The 13,932-nt window shown below is 37.5% G+C and overlaps 1 protein-coding gene across 4 annotated transcripts in view; it reads right to left on the minus strand.

The window, feature by feature from the left end:
- PKHD1 (PKHD1 ciliary IPT domain containing fibrocystin/polyductin) overlaps nt 1-13,932 on the minus strand; it is a 457,981-nt gene that overhangs the window by 48,375 nt on the left and 395,674 nt on the right. The window lies entirely within an intron of this gene.

Below are 13,932 nucleotides of genomic sequence, written 5' to 3' on the forward strand. Positions count from 1 at the left end.
GTTGAAGATAATCAAGGCTAATAAGAATATTTTTACAAAGCATCACCCATTAATCCCGCCATTCCTAATCCTCCTGTCTATGAACCTAGAGTAGCTCTCACCCTGAGTCCACAGTGATGCTTTACATTCCCACAAATAATTCCTTTGATTTAAAATTTGCAAAGTCTTCTCATATTCGTAAAGTCTTCTCGTATTGTTTTATAGATATTTAAATTTGCCTTATTGTAAGTTCATCGAAGTTGCTTAAGAATTGGAATAGCAACCAAAACTCAAATTATTACTAATACAGGATATTCAAAATTTGAGCATGATCTGGCCTCCTTCTACAGCCTTTCTTCCATATGATATGATTAGAAATCTGTGCCAAAGTTGCCGATATACCAAAAATTTAATTACCAAAATGTGCCTTCAAGAGCAGGGCACGCAGTTTACTTGTGCCTCACAATGACGTCAACTACAGTGAAGATTATAAGGGAAATTGTTAAATATTTTGAACTAAACTATAAAATTTGAGCATATCAAAGTTTGTGGGATGAAGTAAAAACAGTACATTGAAGGGAATTTATAATGTTAAATGCTTAAATTACAAAAAGAACTGTCTAAGAACAATGCCTCATACCACTGCCTTAAAAATTTAGGTAGTGGTATAAGAGCAAAGCTAACCCAAAGTAAGTAATAATAAAGGAAATGATAAACATAACAGCAGAAATCAATGAAATAGAATAGAAACAAACAAAACCAGAGAATTTGAGCAAAGCTAAAATTTGCTTCTTGGAAAATATCAACAAATTGAATAACCCCTCACTAGACTGTTCAAGATACAAACAAAGAGAGCACAAATCCCCAACTTCAAGAATAAAAGAAGGATTAATATTACAGAGCCTGTGGACAAAGATTGAAACTCTAACAAACTTATGCCAACAAATTCAACAACTTAAGTAAAACAGACAAATTCCTTGACAACTGACATAAGATAAAACATAAAACTTGAATTGTTCTACGTCTCTTTAAAAAACTGAATTTACTAATTTGAATACTAAATTATTAATTTAAATAAAGATTTAATAATCAAATATCAATGAAGGGTCACTTTTAGACAGTGTTTTTTTTCTCCCTATAGTCCTGCAGTACAGAAATATTGATGTTAGATCAAGTATCATATTCCAAAGCATGGAACTAGTATGAAGACATGATCTAAATAGCCAAATAGAATTATTTGCATGATCTTAATAGCACAAGAGCCATTGTGCTCTGAGACCCTAATGCACAAATCTCTACTACCAGTGCTATATCCCTTCCAGATGAGATAGTTCCCCCTCTCTAAACTGTATGGCTCACTCTACCTTGCACACATGGTTTTCCCGGCCATGTTGATGCCATTGATCAATCCTATACATTCCATCTGGCTTTAGATCTCTGCCTTGTTCTTCCTTCTCATGCAAAAGGATTAATATCTTCTACAGTGACTCCTACAGACTGCTAAATTTTTGGAACTGTCCCTAAATAGAATAGTTTAATCCTCACTTAATATGATCCTCAGTTAATATGATCCTCAGTTATTCCCTGCTACTAACTGACCATATGTCCTTTAATAACGTACATTAACTTAGTAGGCATCAGTGTCCTTACTGGGTTATTTCTCAGAGCCAGAGACTATATCTTATATTTAAATTACTACAGGGCTTAACACACTACCTCAAACACAGTAGATGCTCCTTAATAGGTATTAATTGTGTGTAATGCCTTTTTTAAAACTGATATTCTTTAAATAATTTTTGTCTATTCTTACCAGGTGTCTAGTTATAAGATTATTATTCCATGACTCAAATGCATTTTACACCAACTCATCAAAACAATAATAACAGCGTATACTACACAAATTTATTATGAAAACTGCCCCATGAATTGCTACTAATATAATAACTCCATATGGTGACAAACTGAGATATTTTACATAAAACCATAAGACTGAAATTATTACTGACTTTATTGATATAAATTTTCTTCTGTTCTGGAATCAAAATTAATTGCACAAAAAACTGTCATGACAAAATATTTTATCCTTGATTAATTTGTTAATTCATTAAATAACTACACGTGTAGGAATGTGAATTTTTCTTTCTTCTAGTCCTCATGTCAGATGCTTTCTAAGGCAAAACTAACAAAAATGAACTGTCTATAATGTGATTCAAAGATTGCTTAGGAGTAATAACATACAGGAGCTATTCTAGTGGAATGCATACCTTCAAAGCAGTCCAGTGACAGAGTTCTTTCTACTTACTTATTTATTTGCATATATTCCTCCTAGAAACGAGTCTACCAGAGGCTGGACTCTCAAGTCATCTCTGTCCTTAGGTCCCAAATCTCCTATTCTCGTATTTAGCAGTGACATTGGATGGGGCAGAGGATGACTGACTACCCACATTAGAGGCAGGACCTCAAGAGGGGAAGAGAGGAATGAGGAGAAAAGGGTCTGGATTCAAACCCAAAGGTTTGAATGTGAGGGACAGAGAGTGCACAATGTCTGCTGAACGTGTTGCAGAGCATGTGCACACCCTGGAGGGTCTAGGACTCAGGTCCAGTGCCCATGAGCAAGCTCAGGAATAAGGCGAAAGAGTGTAAAAAGTCACGGTCAAATCTTTGTAACCTATTGGAATTCAGTGTGAGCTGAATTTTAACTCTAGCAACTGAGGCCAGGATTCAATAAACATTTATTGCGATTCCTTGCATATGCTTAACTTGCTGCCAGTAAGAAGATTTTGTTATTCTATATCACTTCTTTCTTTGGTAAGGAGGGAGTCACCTTTCTGTTAATATTAAGAATTGTGATGTTATTCAGGATACCCACCAGGGACATATGGCTACTCAAATATGTGTCATTTATTTGCTTGTTATCTTCCTGATTTCAGAGTAACTAGTGTACTGCAGATTAAATGTATTGTTTTTCTTCCTAATTTATTTCTTCTTTATGTTCTGAGACTCTGTGTATGGACATCTTACTATGAAAGAAATGCATACACGTGCTCTGATTTCTGAGAATTTTGGTTGGAGACTTACCACAATGACCCTCATGAAGTCAAAAATTAGTATCTCCTAATTTAAATAAAAGGTTTCATGAAATGTTGGTTATTTTAAAGTGTCCTCTTCATACCTTCCTTCCCATACTCTTACCAAATAGAGGGCACATCCACTTGGTTCAATGTGACTCTAAAGACTATTTAAATTACTTCTTTGGTTCAGCTCTCCTTGACAAAATATAAAATAAATAGGATAATTTCTCTTCAAAACCATGTACTCTACAATTCTTGCTCTCCTAGAAACAAGATTGTAAAGAAAAACCTGTAATGAATGAGATAATTATATTTGACTGCTACCAGCCTTATGAAGGATATAGTGTTTTTCTAGCCCCATGTGTCTCAAAAGTCAGAGCTGAGGTTCCTGTGACAGTGGCGTGAGAATGATGATTGGGAAAAGACAGCCCCAAACCTCTTTGTAAAGGACATACAGCTGCCTATATGTAGCATCTACCCTCTGGGGAAAGGTGATTTATATAGGATATACATAATTATAGTTAACTAGAAAATCCTTTTACAAAGGAAGTTAAAATAGAAAAAAAGAATAATTCCAATAAACAATTATATAGTCACCTCTGGTAGTACAGGCTTACTTCCAGCACGAATTTCTACCTTAGAGTTTTGACAATTAGGATTTTATTCAAAGGGCATCCCCTATGTGAGCTGAGAAGTAGGTTCTTTGAAAATAATAATTATTAAAATTGACTGAAATAAATCAGCCTGGCATTCAAGATGGGTTTGTGAATTGCTGCTAATGCACAACTATGGCCATTCAGAGCGTCATAAAATGTACCGGGAAAAAGTCAGATAGTCATGATGAGACACAAGCTGAAATTGTGTAGATGAGAGGAATGCATAAAAAAGGAGAGACTGACATTGGAGGAAGTGGGTGAATGACAGACTATACTCCATGAGCAGCTAAGGGAGAACAGGGTTCTAGAACTCTTCAAAGCCAAGTTGGATTTAATAGGTCAAAGACTTCACCTTCCTGAGCGAGGAAGAGGATAGAATGTGTTCTTGCAGGTGAAGGAGGGTGGGAGAGTAAAGTCCCTCTTAGCTGCTGGGACAAACGAGGCAAAGAAAGGTCATCGACTGAAAGCCAAGCGTGAGGGTGTGTGCCGGGAATTGCGATGAATGGGGAGAGGATGGGTGGATTGTTAGTAGACTGAGAAAAGAGTGTGGAGTTGTCATTGTGAAAGAGGGTGAAGCCAGCTGTTCTGGATTTCACTGCTTACACAATGTTGAGGAACCTTTCTACAAAAGTAGATACAACATTATGAAATCAAAATTAGAAATAAGAGTAAATGTATATTATTTAATAGGCGAAAAAATCACGATGATAAATTTAAGCCTCATAAGCACCATAAACATGATAAAATTTAGGGAAAGGTAATATTATTAATTAAGTACCCAACACACCCCTGCATTACTTTTTCCTATATTTTTGTTCATGCTTTTGTGCATCTTCTTTACACAACAACAATATTGTAATATTTTCTATAGAGGGAATAGAAAGATAATTCTGCCTTTTCATTAGCCTGGCTAATGCTAGCCTGGATTATGGTGGTTTAGAAAAGTTACTTTCAGCTTCACAACTCATAAATGGTGATATGAAAATGCTTAGGATCATTTACAATATGAGAGATTTCCTAGGAAGATTTTCTCATGTATGAGCTTTATTATTTGAAAAAAAATTGCACAGAGTAACTTTTACGACACTGTCACTTGAAACATACTTCTCTACCTCTCATTTTCTCCTCATGCCCTAGGACACATTCATATCACACCGTGATCTAGAGTCTGGTTCCTGTGTGTCATAGCATGATAAACTGACATGGGTGGCTAGTAGCAGTGATTGTGAACCACAAAAGCCATACCCTATTAAACCTATATCAAATGAATGTCCAACTCAACTTCTCAGCTAGATCCTAAAAATGCTTGTGGCTACTTCAATGTCACCCAACTTCATAGTACTTATGACAGAGAATTTAGAGTGGTAAGAGAGTATTACTTTAAATTTTAGTTAAAAATATCTCAATTCTGCAAATTTTACAAAAACATAGGGTTTTGCAAATGTATTGCTAGGATTCTCTTTGGAGTCTTGGAAGTGGCCATCCGTGTCAGTGAGGAACCTGGAATCTAAACTTAATCGGCTTCATGTGACCTCCCTGAAACCTAACTCAACCCATGTTGTGGAGGGTGGATGCACACATGCCTTGGATATAACTAGTAAATTGGCATCCATGAGTAGGATAACTGGATTCACTGGAAGTTGTGTTTCCACCTGTGATTGACAAGGAAGGACAGAGGGTCACAGGTACTAAAGGTATTTGCAAATAGCTAATTACCATGAAGCGTAGCACACCTCAGCTGCATAAAGAAGGGAATAAAATGAGAGGTGCTTACGTCTGTCAAATAAAGGCACGTGGCAGTGGATTTCATGTCCCAAGGAAAGGGCTCTGGAAGAAGTGAGCTGGAAATACATGAGTCATAGTCATAGAGGGGGACACCTGAGTTCATGATTTTGAAAGTGGGTGGTGATAGCACTGTCAGTTCTACGACTGTGATAATGAGTGGTAAGGTAAAAAGGAAAAAGGATTCTTCAAAAGTAACAACACCAACTAACACTTAGGACTTTCTCTGTGTCAGGTATCTTCCTGGATAAGCCTTGACGGTGAGTTGAAGAGCAAGAGTCTGAAAGTGCAAACAGACCATGGCTACACTATATATAAAAATTAACCTCTGACCCACAATTTACATTGAACAGTACAAGAAGCCAGCCCATTATCAGCGGCAACCAGTCCAGTATGCCTAAATGTAACCCTGAAATAATCAGCATAAAATACCCAGTACTTAACAACTGTAAGCTCCCCTGTTTTTTTTCCTTCCTCCCTCCCTCCCTCCTTTCCTTCCTTCCATCCTTCCTTCCTTTCCTCTTTCCTTTTCCCTAATATCCTTTACCCAAAATGTAATAGCATGTATAATTATCCTTAATTCATAGATAGAAAATTTGACTCAGCAATTTTAACTCACATAATTACTTAGTAATAATGATGAGGAAGAGATAGAAGAGAAAAGCATATTTCTAAACTGTTACCTATGCCTCTGGCAAAATCCAGTGTAATCTGAATAACTTCCTTGTGGGTTATATTTAGACCCCTTCCTTGTAGGGTCTGCTGCGGTGACGAACACTGGGAGAGAGGCGCTGTAATGACCAGGGGCTCTCCCTAATACAATCTACTGAAAGGAACTCATGGAAAGGTTTTTACTTGCAGGTTTGGTGAGATTCCATTTGCTTTATTACATTACTATTTGGGATTTTTAATATTTTAGCATACTATCCTAGAAGTATAAACATACCACCAAAAATTTAACAAAGGCAATAGATAGCCTAACAATGAGCTACAAAGAACATTAGAATAAGTAACATTAATTATTTACTTTTTAGACAAACTTGGAATCCTGGTGTTCATATACAAGAAATTTTGTTGTTATTTCTCCAGAATTTTCTAATGACTAAGAGACAGGGTGGTTTATCAGTATCTTACCATCCATTTTCCTATTTCACCTTCGGGGTTAATCAACACTAGCATGTTCATTTTGATGTGAAGTAAATATAAAGCACAACATGTAAGCAATGCTTTGGGGTTCCAGAGTTGCTAATTGGGTACAGTTATTAATTGCAGGGAAGAATACAAATTAACCTCTTAAGACAGGGCTCTGCACACAGCCAGACAGGCGCCGTGGGTCACTGTCCCAGCCACAGCTGGCAGAAGCCCACAGGGACAGTCCTGTTCCTTCCAAAGAGGGTTCTATCTTTTCCCCCTCGGATTTCTTTCCTTCCAACTCCTCTCAGTTGGTGAAAGCTTTGTTTTGAATAATGATTATCTTTCTCACTTGTTCTTGCCTTTTCTTTTCCCACCTCTCCAAATGGCTTTAAATGCCAGTCACAATTGTTGTGGCCTGCAATTCTGATCACTTTTAAATGAAACCCATGCTGGCTTTGGTAATCATAATGTCATTTACAATTTACCACTAAACACGTTTATTCAGTTAGTAGCACACTGGAGAAAGAGAACTCCATATGAACTCACCGTGAAAAGCCTAATCTGATTATTTCCTCATGAAAATCCAGGCAGGGGTGCTTGTAAGAGGGGCTAAGAGAGGAAGGTGGGGGGAGGGAAGCAAGGTCTGGCCACAGCTGACTTTCATAATCAATGTGAGGAGATAAGTGACACAGCCTGTCAGGGGCAGCCGCCCAGTCACCCCAGGGCATGCCTCTCCAAAAAGCAAGAGTGGACAGGACTTAATAAATGCTGAGTGACCAGTGAGTATGGGCTTGGCATATGCGATTGCATTCAAGATGGACAAGAACAGTGATAAAGTCCAGAAGCTCTCCTCTGAGTGGGGGAAATTAGATTAAGCAGGTTGTGTTGGTGTCCATGTGTGCACATGTGCACTTGCTTTGTGTATACTTTAACAGCCTAAAGTAGCCTAGACATACAATACGCTCTGCCCATGTTTCCCTAGATCAGAAACCAGAGACCTAAAAATGAAGAAAGAAGGCAAGTCAGGTACGTCTGATGGAGGAGAAAGAAGAGATGGTGTGCACGCGTGTGTGTGTACTCAGGTTGCTTCCAGGGTTCTAACACATATTAACTTTGTGTCAATATCTGTCCTTCCTGTCGTGAAATGAGGATTTTCCACCTCATTTCACGTTTGAAAAGAAAATATGCCAAAGGGGTCGTCTTTGCTAGAAAAAAAATTAAAAGAAAAGAAAAAAGGAAACAACTTCTATCCTTTATTTAGAAAAATGGATTGGAAGGAAAGAAAAAAAAGTATTTTTAAAATGAATGTTTTGACTCAAAGGCACATAGAATCCTTCCATCTTCCAATTTCAACAAAGGAGAAAAATTTATATGTTAAAATTGAATGAAATACATCACCATTAATGTTTTTTTCCTCGAGGTTAACCCCACCATTTCCCTCAATAACTTTTTTAGCCAGTTCATGATAATTTCACAACTCACAGCATAGTCAAGTATAGGAGATTTTGACAAAAACAAAATAGGTAATCATTCTCTTATTTTTCAAGAAATGAAAAAATATTTACAATTTTTTTCTTGTCAAACAACATTTATACCTCATTATTTCTAATTTAACAAATATAAATGGCCACAGATCAAATAAAGTGAAGACAAGTTGAATTTATCACTATTCATAGAGGTTGTCATAGACCCTCAGGGTATGAGGAATGAATCTCCAACTCTCAAAGCTATGTTCCTAAATACATAAAAGGAGTCACTGAAATCTTGTGGAAAATATATCTTGGTCATAGTAGAAATAATAAAGAAAAACTGTACTTTTTTAGAATGGGGGATTCTAGTTAAAATCATTTTTTAAACTCCAAATAAGGGTTACGTGTTATATTTGTAATGTTAAGGTAAATTGAGAGTGGTGTTCTGATGCATAATAGAATTCATAGAGATGACAGAAAACATTACCTTGTTCCTTTGGAGTCTAGAATTATAGTTCTTTAAAGTCTTTTGAATGCCCACAATATGGTAATTTTAGTCATTATAAGAGAGATAAGGGCCCTGGCTGGTGTAGTTCAGTGGATCAGGCACCAGCCTGTGACCCAAAGGATGGTTGGTTTGATTCCCACTCAGGCCACATGCCTGGGTTGCAGACCAGGTCCCCAGTAGGGGGCACCCGAGAGGCACCCACACATTCATATTTCTTTCCCTCTCTTTCTCCCTTCCTTCCCCTCCATCTTAAAAAAATAAAATAAAATCTTAAAAGGAGAGAGAGATAAGGTTTGTATGTTTAAACATATACCTATACACACATATAATAGTATTACAAGAAAATATAATTTACAAACTTAAAGTTCATTTCATTGAAAAAGAACAACATGGGTTAAAAGTTTAGGTCCTGGAGTTTCCAAATTAAAGCATTTCCAAGTTGGGTTTCAAAATTTGCTAGATTGTAGCACTTGGGAGAATAGTGTCCTCGGGCATCACTCTTAATGAGGAAGACAGCACTCTGAAACCCAGTGACTGGGGTGCTGAAGCACCTTCCAACCACTGGGAGTCAAGAGAGGGTAGCAAAGTATCACCAAGTGTAAAGACAGCTCTAAATGATGGACTACACTACAGAGGACCAGGAACACACACGTCTGCAGGCATAATCGGCTGGTGGACTTCAGGAGCAACAGATTATAGAATTTGTTGTAACTTTATGAACAGTTTTCACCAAAGTTCTTGTATTTGGGTCTACTTACCAAGATATGTAATATCTTGGAAAGGTAATAAAAGAATCCAAATTAACTCCATTAATTTGAAATTCATTTCCAAACTAATCTGAGAAAAATGAAAAACTACATAAAACCACCCACTACCTGAAACAAGGATGACTACAAGGCTTTCTGTGAGAAGCCTTGCTGTCTTAATAAGTTCTATGTATGAGTATTTTAAAATACCTTTTCCCTTTTTATAAAAGTGTTAGTTTGAGGAGAAAATGACCAGAAGATGAAAATAAGTGATAAAATGACAATAGAGATTGGTGGGGTATAGGCTCAGATATGCATCACACAGAACTTTCTTCTAAATCAACCATTTTTCTTTTTTCTTTTTTAAATAAAAAAACTTAATTGATGAAAGTCCATTCATCAATAAAAGTTCATTCATCACTGAAATTTCCAGAAAACTATTTTATATTCTTTTTCTATATAGATATGGCATTATTTATATTTTCCTTAAAATAAGTGGCTTAGAAAGTATCTTTATATTTTTTGTCACTCTGTGGTATTATGGGGTGACCTGCAAACATCAGTGTGTATGGTCTCAATTATGATTTTTATTCTGTGAATACTGCATTGGAAACAGCCAAAGCAAATGAAAGACCAGAGAGTGTAGCTTAGGGGGTGGGAGACCAAGTTTTCAAGTCGGAGAAGCTTGCATTGCATCCAGGCTCTGCTACTTTCTAGCTGTAAAACCACAGGCAAGTTATTTATCCTCTCTGACTCAGTTACCCATCTTATAAAAATGATCGTGACTAGTACCCAATTCACAGGCTGAGAAACAGGAGTAAATGAGATGATGTATATGCGGCGGTGGGAACAGACATGCGCTAATAAATATAAGCAGTTAAATCCACCATAATAAAAAAAGGAATATTTTTTAGAACAAGTCATGCTCTCTTTTTGCCTTTTTTGTTACCATCCCCATTTTAAACTAATAAAATTTGAAGCAGCACCAGCAAGCCTTGCAAGCAGTCATGATGAACACTGTTGAAAGAAACAGGCTACAGGTGAGGGAAATTCTAACATGCGGACATAACATGCAGACATAACATATCTGAGCCTATACCCCACCAATCTCTATTGTCATTTTATCACTTGTTTTCATCTTCTGGTCATTTTCTAACATATGTCATTTTCATAACATATTTTTTAAAAATATGGGCAAGAAATACATACATACCTACATATATGCATTCACCTATATGCACTTGTGTCTATGAGCAGGATACCTTTTTCCACTAATAAAAAATAGTAAATCAGTCAATCAATCAATCAATCCCTGCAAAATTCAAGATGGTTTCTCATCTAATCTTAACTTTTCCCTCTATTCCCTTTGTAATACTCTCCTTCCCTACCCCACTCCTTCTCTCCACACTCCTGTTTCTTTTTTGCTAGCAAACCCAGCCTGCCAGATTGAAAGGAAGTGATGTTCATGGCTTCGATTAAAGGCAGGAGCAGCCAACAGCATTCCTTACAAATACAATTCGGGTGCACTCTTTCCCCAGGATGATAAACGGATCACCTCTCCAGCCCTGGGTTTGAAGCTGCGGCAGTAATTCTGCTGGATGCCAAAACTAAAATGAATGTGACTGTGCCATGCCCAGCTCTGAGCTGCGGCCGTAATGAGATTTGAATGGGAAGCCCCGGACACAATAAATCTGCGCCATATGTGACCATTTCCTGTGTCAGTTCCTTTCTCATAACCAGTGGAGACTTTTTTTTTCCTCTCGTGACCCCACACCATGACTCTGAAATCTTTCATGGCTGCTTATGGGCCTCAGGCTTTTTACAGCAGTTGTATAAATAAATGAATTTGACAGCAAACATCATAACAGTTAGCAGTAATGTGTGTTTGCCACAAGTGCCTATACTACTCACTGGAGAAATGGCAGAGGAAACAGCTTGTTTTGTTACTTAAACAAAAGTAGTTTCATTTGACAAGTGGTGAAAGAATTAGTCAAATAAACTTGAAATCCACTAGGACTATTTTTGCCAAGTCTCCCTGCCAGTGAACTGTTCCCAGCTTCTCAATGCCCATGACTCACGAGAGATAAATTTCCCCTTTTTATTTTGAGATAAAGATCTGGGCTGGGAATACAAAACCTTTGATGGGTATTTTATATTAATCTTCTTTTCAAGGCAAGGCTGTCCTGCATGGGAACTCAGACACAGCAAAGAATTTCCAAGGAAGCGTGTTGCAGACAAGCCAAGAAAGATAATTCCAGCAGGAAGGGGGGGCAGTGGTAATGATGACCCAACTCTCTGATTACCTGTTGAAAACAGACTGCAGCTTTCGAGTGCTTCCTTTTCTTTCACACGTTCTTTAATACAGGAAAGAAAGATCTCGACACCAGTTACTGAAAGAAGGGTTGTGGACGTTTTCCCTATATCTCCCTAGTCCCAGGTAAAACAAAGTTGCCTCTATTTGGTGAATTTGTGGTCAATTTAGATAGGCACAAAAGGAGCACAAATTGTTCTTAATCTATAATTTGATTTTCCTTACATTGTCTGCTCCTTCATTGGCATCTCAATGCCATTTCCATTGTCCTAGCTGTGAACAATATTATAGCACAGTGGTTATTCTTATTGACTGGCTATATACACGGATTCTGGTGCAAAGTGCCTAGGTTTAAATCCTGGCTCTGATAGTCATTCTGTGTAATGTTAGGCAAGTAACTTAACTTGACTGTGCTTCAGTTTCCTCCTTTGCAAAGTGGAAAGAAAAATGGTATGGAATCAAGCTCATAAGGTGGCTAGAACAACGAACTATATTTTGAAAGGCTCAGAACAGTGCCTGGGGCACCGCAAGTGTTGTTATTGTTATTATTATTGCACCAAAGAAACTTGGAAAATGGTCTCTTTAGAAATGATAGAGCTCTTGTCTGTGGTAGCTTGACACTGGCAGCTAATCTGGGAAATAAAATTAAAAAATTTTAAGGGAAAACCATAATAGCACTTTCATTTAAGCCAATTACAATTAATTTCGAGGTATAGTACAGTACTACTTTAAATAAAAATATCATCTGCACCTGGGAAGTACTTTTTTAGATGTAGGTCATTCTTACTCTTTTTTAAATGGTACTCTTTGTCATGGTTGAGCAATCATCGCCCCTAGAATCTTCTCATATTCAACAGAAATATCATTGATTCAGGAGAACGAAAGTTGAAGATCTATCCCCAACGAATGGTTCTTAGTCCAGGTATACGTTCTGTTCCGTTTTTATCTTTTCAATTTAATCATAGGCACACCTCATTTTATTGCACTCCACTTTATCACACTTCATAAAGGTTGCATTTTTTACAAATTGAAGGCAAGACCCTCCACCAGCAAAAAGATTACGACTTGTTTTATTGCGATGGTCTGGAGCGGGCCTGCAATATCTCCGAGGCATGCCTGTGTTAAAGTGGTTCACTGAAGTGCTTTGTTTGTGTGATAATATGCAAGAAAGTATCTTAAAAACTTTAAAATCGATGAATTATAATCAATACAAACAGATAACTCAATTGCCAGAGAGCCTATTACCTACATAATAGATTCCTAATGTCACTCTTTTAATGAACCGAAAGATCCACTTGAACACACATTTTTCTCCATTTGGTCAAACTATTTCTATGGAGAAAATCAGAAATATTAGTGAGTGGCACTGTGTGAAATTAAATGGACTATTTAAGTTTTTCTCTTAGAGAGGTATCAATAAAACTTGAAAAAGGTATGTCAACTGAAGGTAAAGAACTATTTGACTTTATAAAACAATGATGAACCAGTGGGGTTGGTTGTAACTGGGGGAGGGGTGGGCTTTGCTAGAAATTCAAATATGTGAAGTGACATCATCCTATGGTAAAACAGGTTTGAGTGAGACTCCATTTGTAGTGAACTGAACTGAAAACCCCATCTGGCAGCAACCGGAGTTGCATCGCGACACCTAGGAAACTTCTCAGACTGGTCTGTGAGACAAAGATTTTGTCCCCTAGGCAGCCTCACTGCTGAGAAATGTCTTCTGACAAAATGCTTCCCTTGCTACTCCAAATCCTTTCCCAAAATCTGTTTAGGACTCATCTTCTGACTCAGGGTTCCTGAAGGTGAAGATTTCCAGAAATAAGTAACTCCAGCTATTCACACCCAACACGGCAACTGAGACCAATGCACACAGAGCAGAGCAACGCCTTCTTTGACGGGCCAGCCACTTCTACTGCCTCTTAAATAGCCAATGAATACCGCCACCTTGTAAAGTCTGCTTTCCTGAGCTAAAGAGAAAACTGAAGGGCAGAAAAACCCTAGAAGATCTGTAACCTCGATCAAGCATTGTACAGCTGTGAAAACAATAGTGATTTCTTAATTTGGGGGCAGGGGATGTAGGTGAACATAATTAAGGCTATATCTAAAACTAGGCTTACCTGAGGAAGTGACAGGCTTGTACTCCCCCATCTTATGGTTCAGTAGAATTATTATTAGTCAATCATTAATCATTGAGCAGATATAACAAGTGTCTCTTCAGAGCCATACAACTTAATTGAAACAGTTGGGAAACTACTGGCCATAGGCCAAATCCAGCC

Source organism: Sturnira hondurensis, unplaced genomic scaffold (assembly GCF_014824575.4).
Source record: "Sturnira hondurensis isolate 20B ecotype Veracruz unplaced genomic scaffold, ASM1482457v3 Scaffold0000880, whole genome shotgun sequence".
NCBI lineage: Eukaryota > Metazoa > Chordata > Mammalia > Chiroptera > Phyllostomidae > Sturnira > Sturnira hondurensis.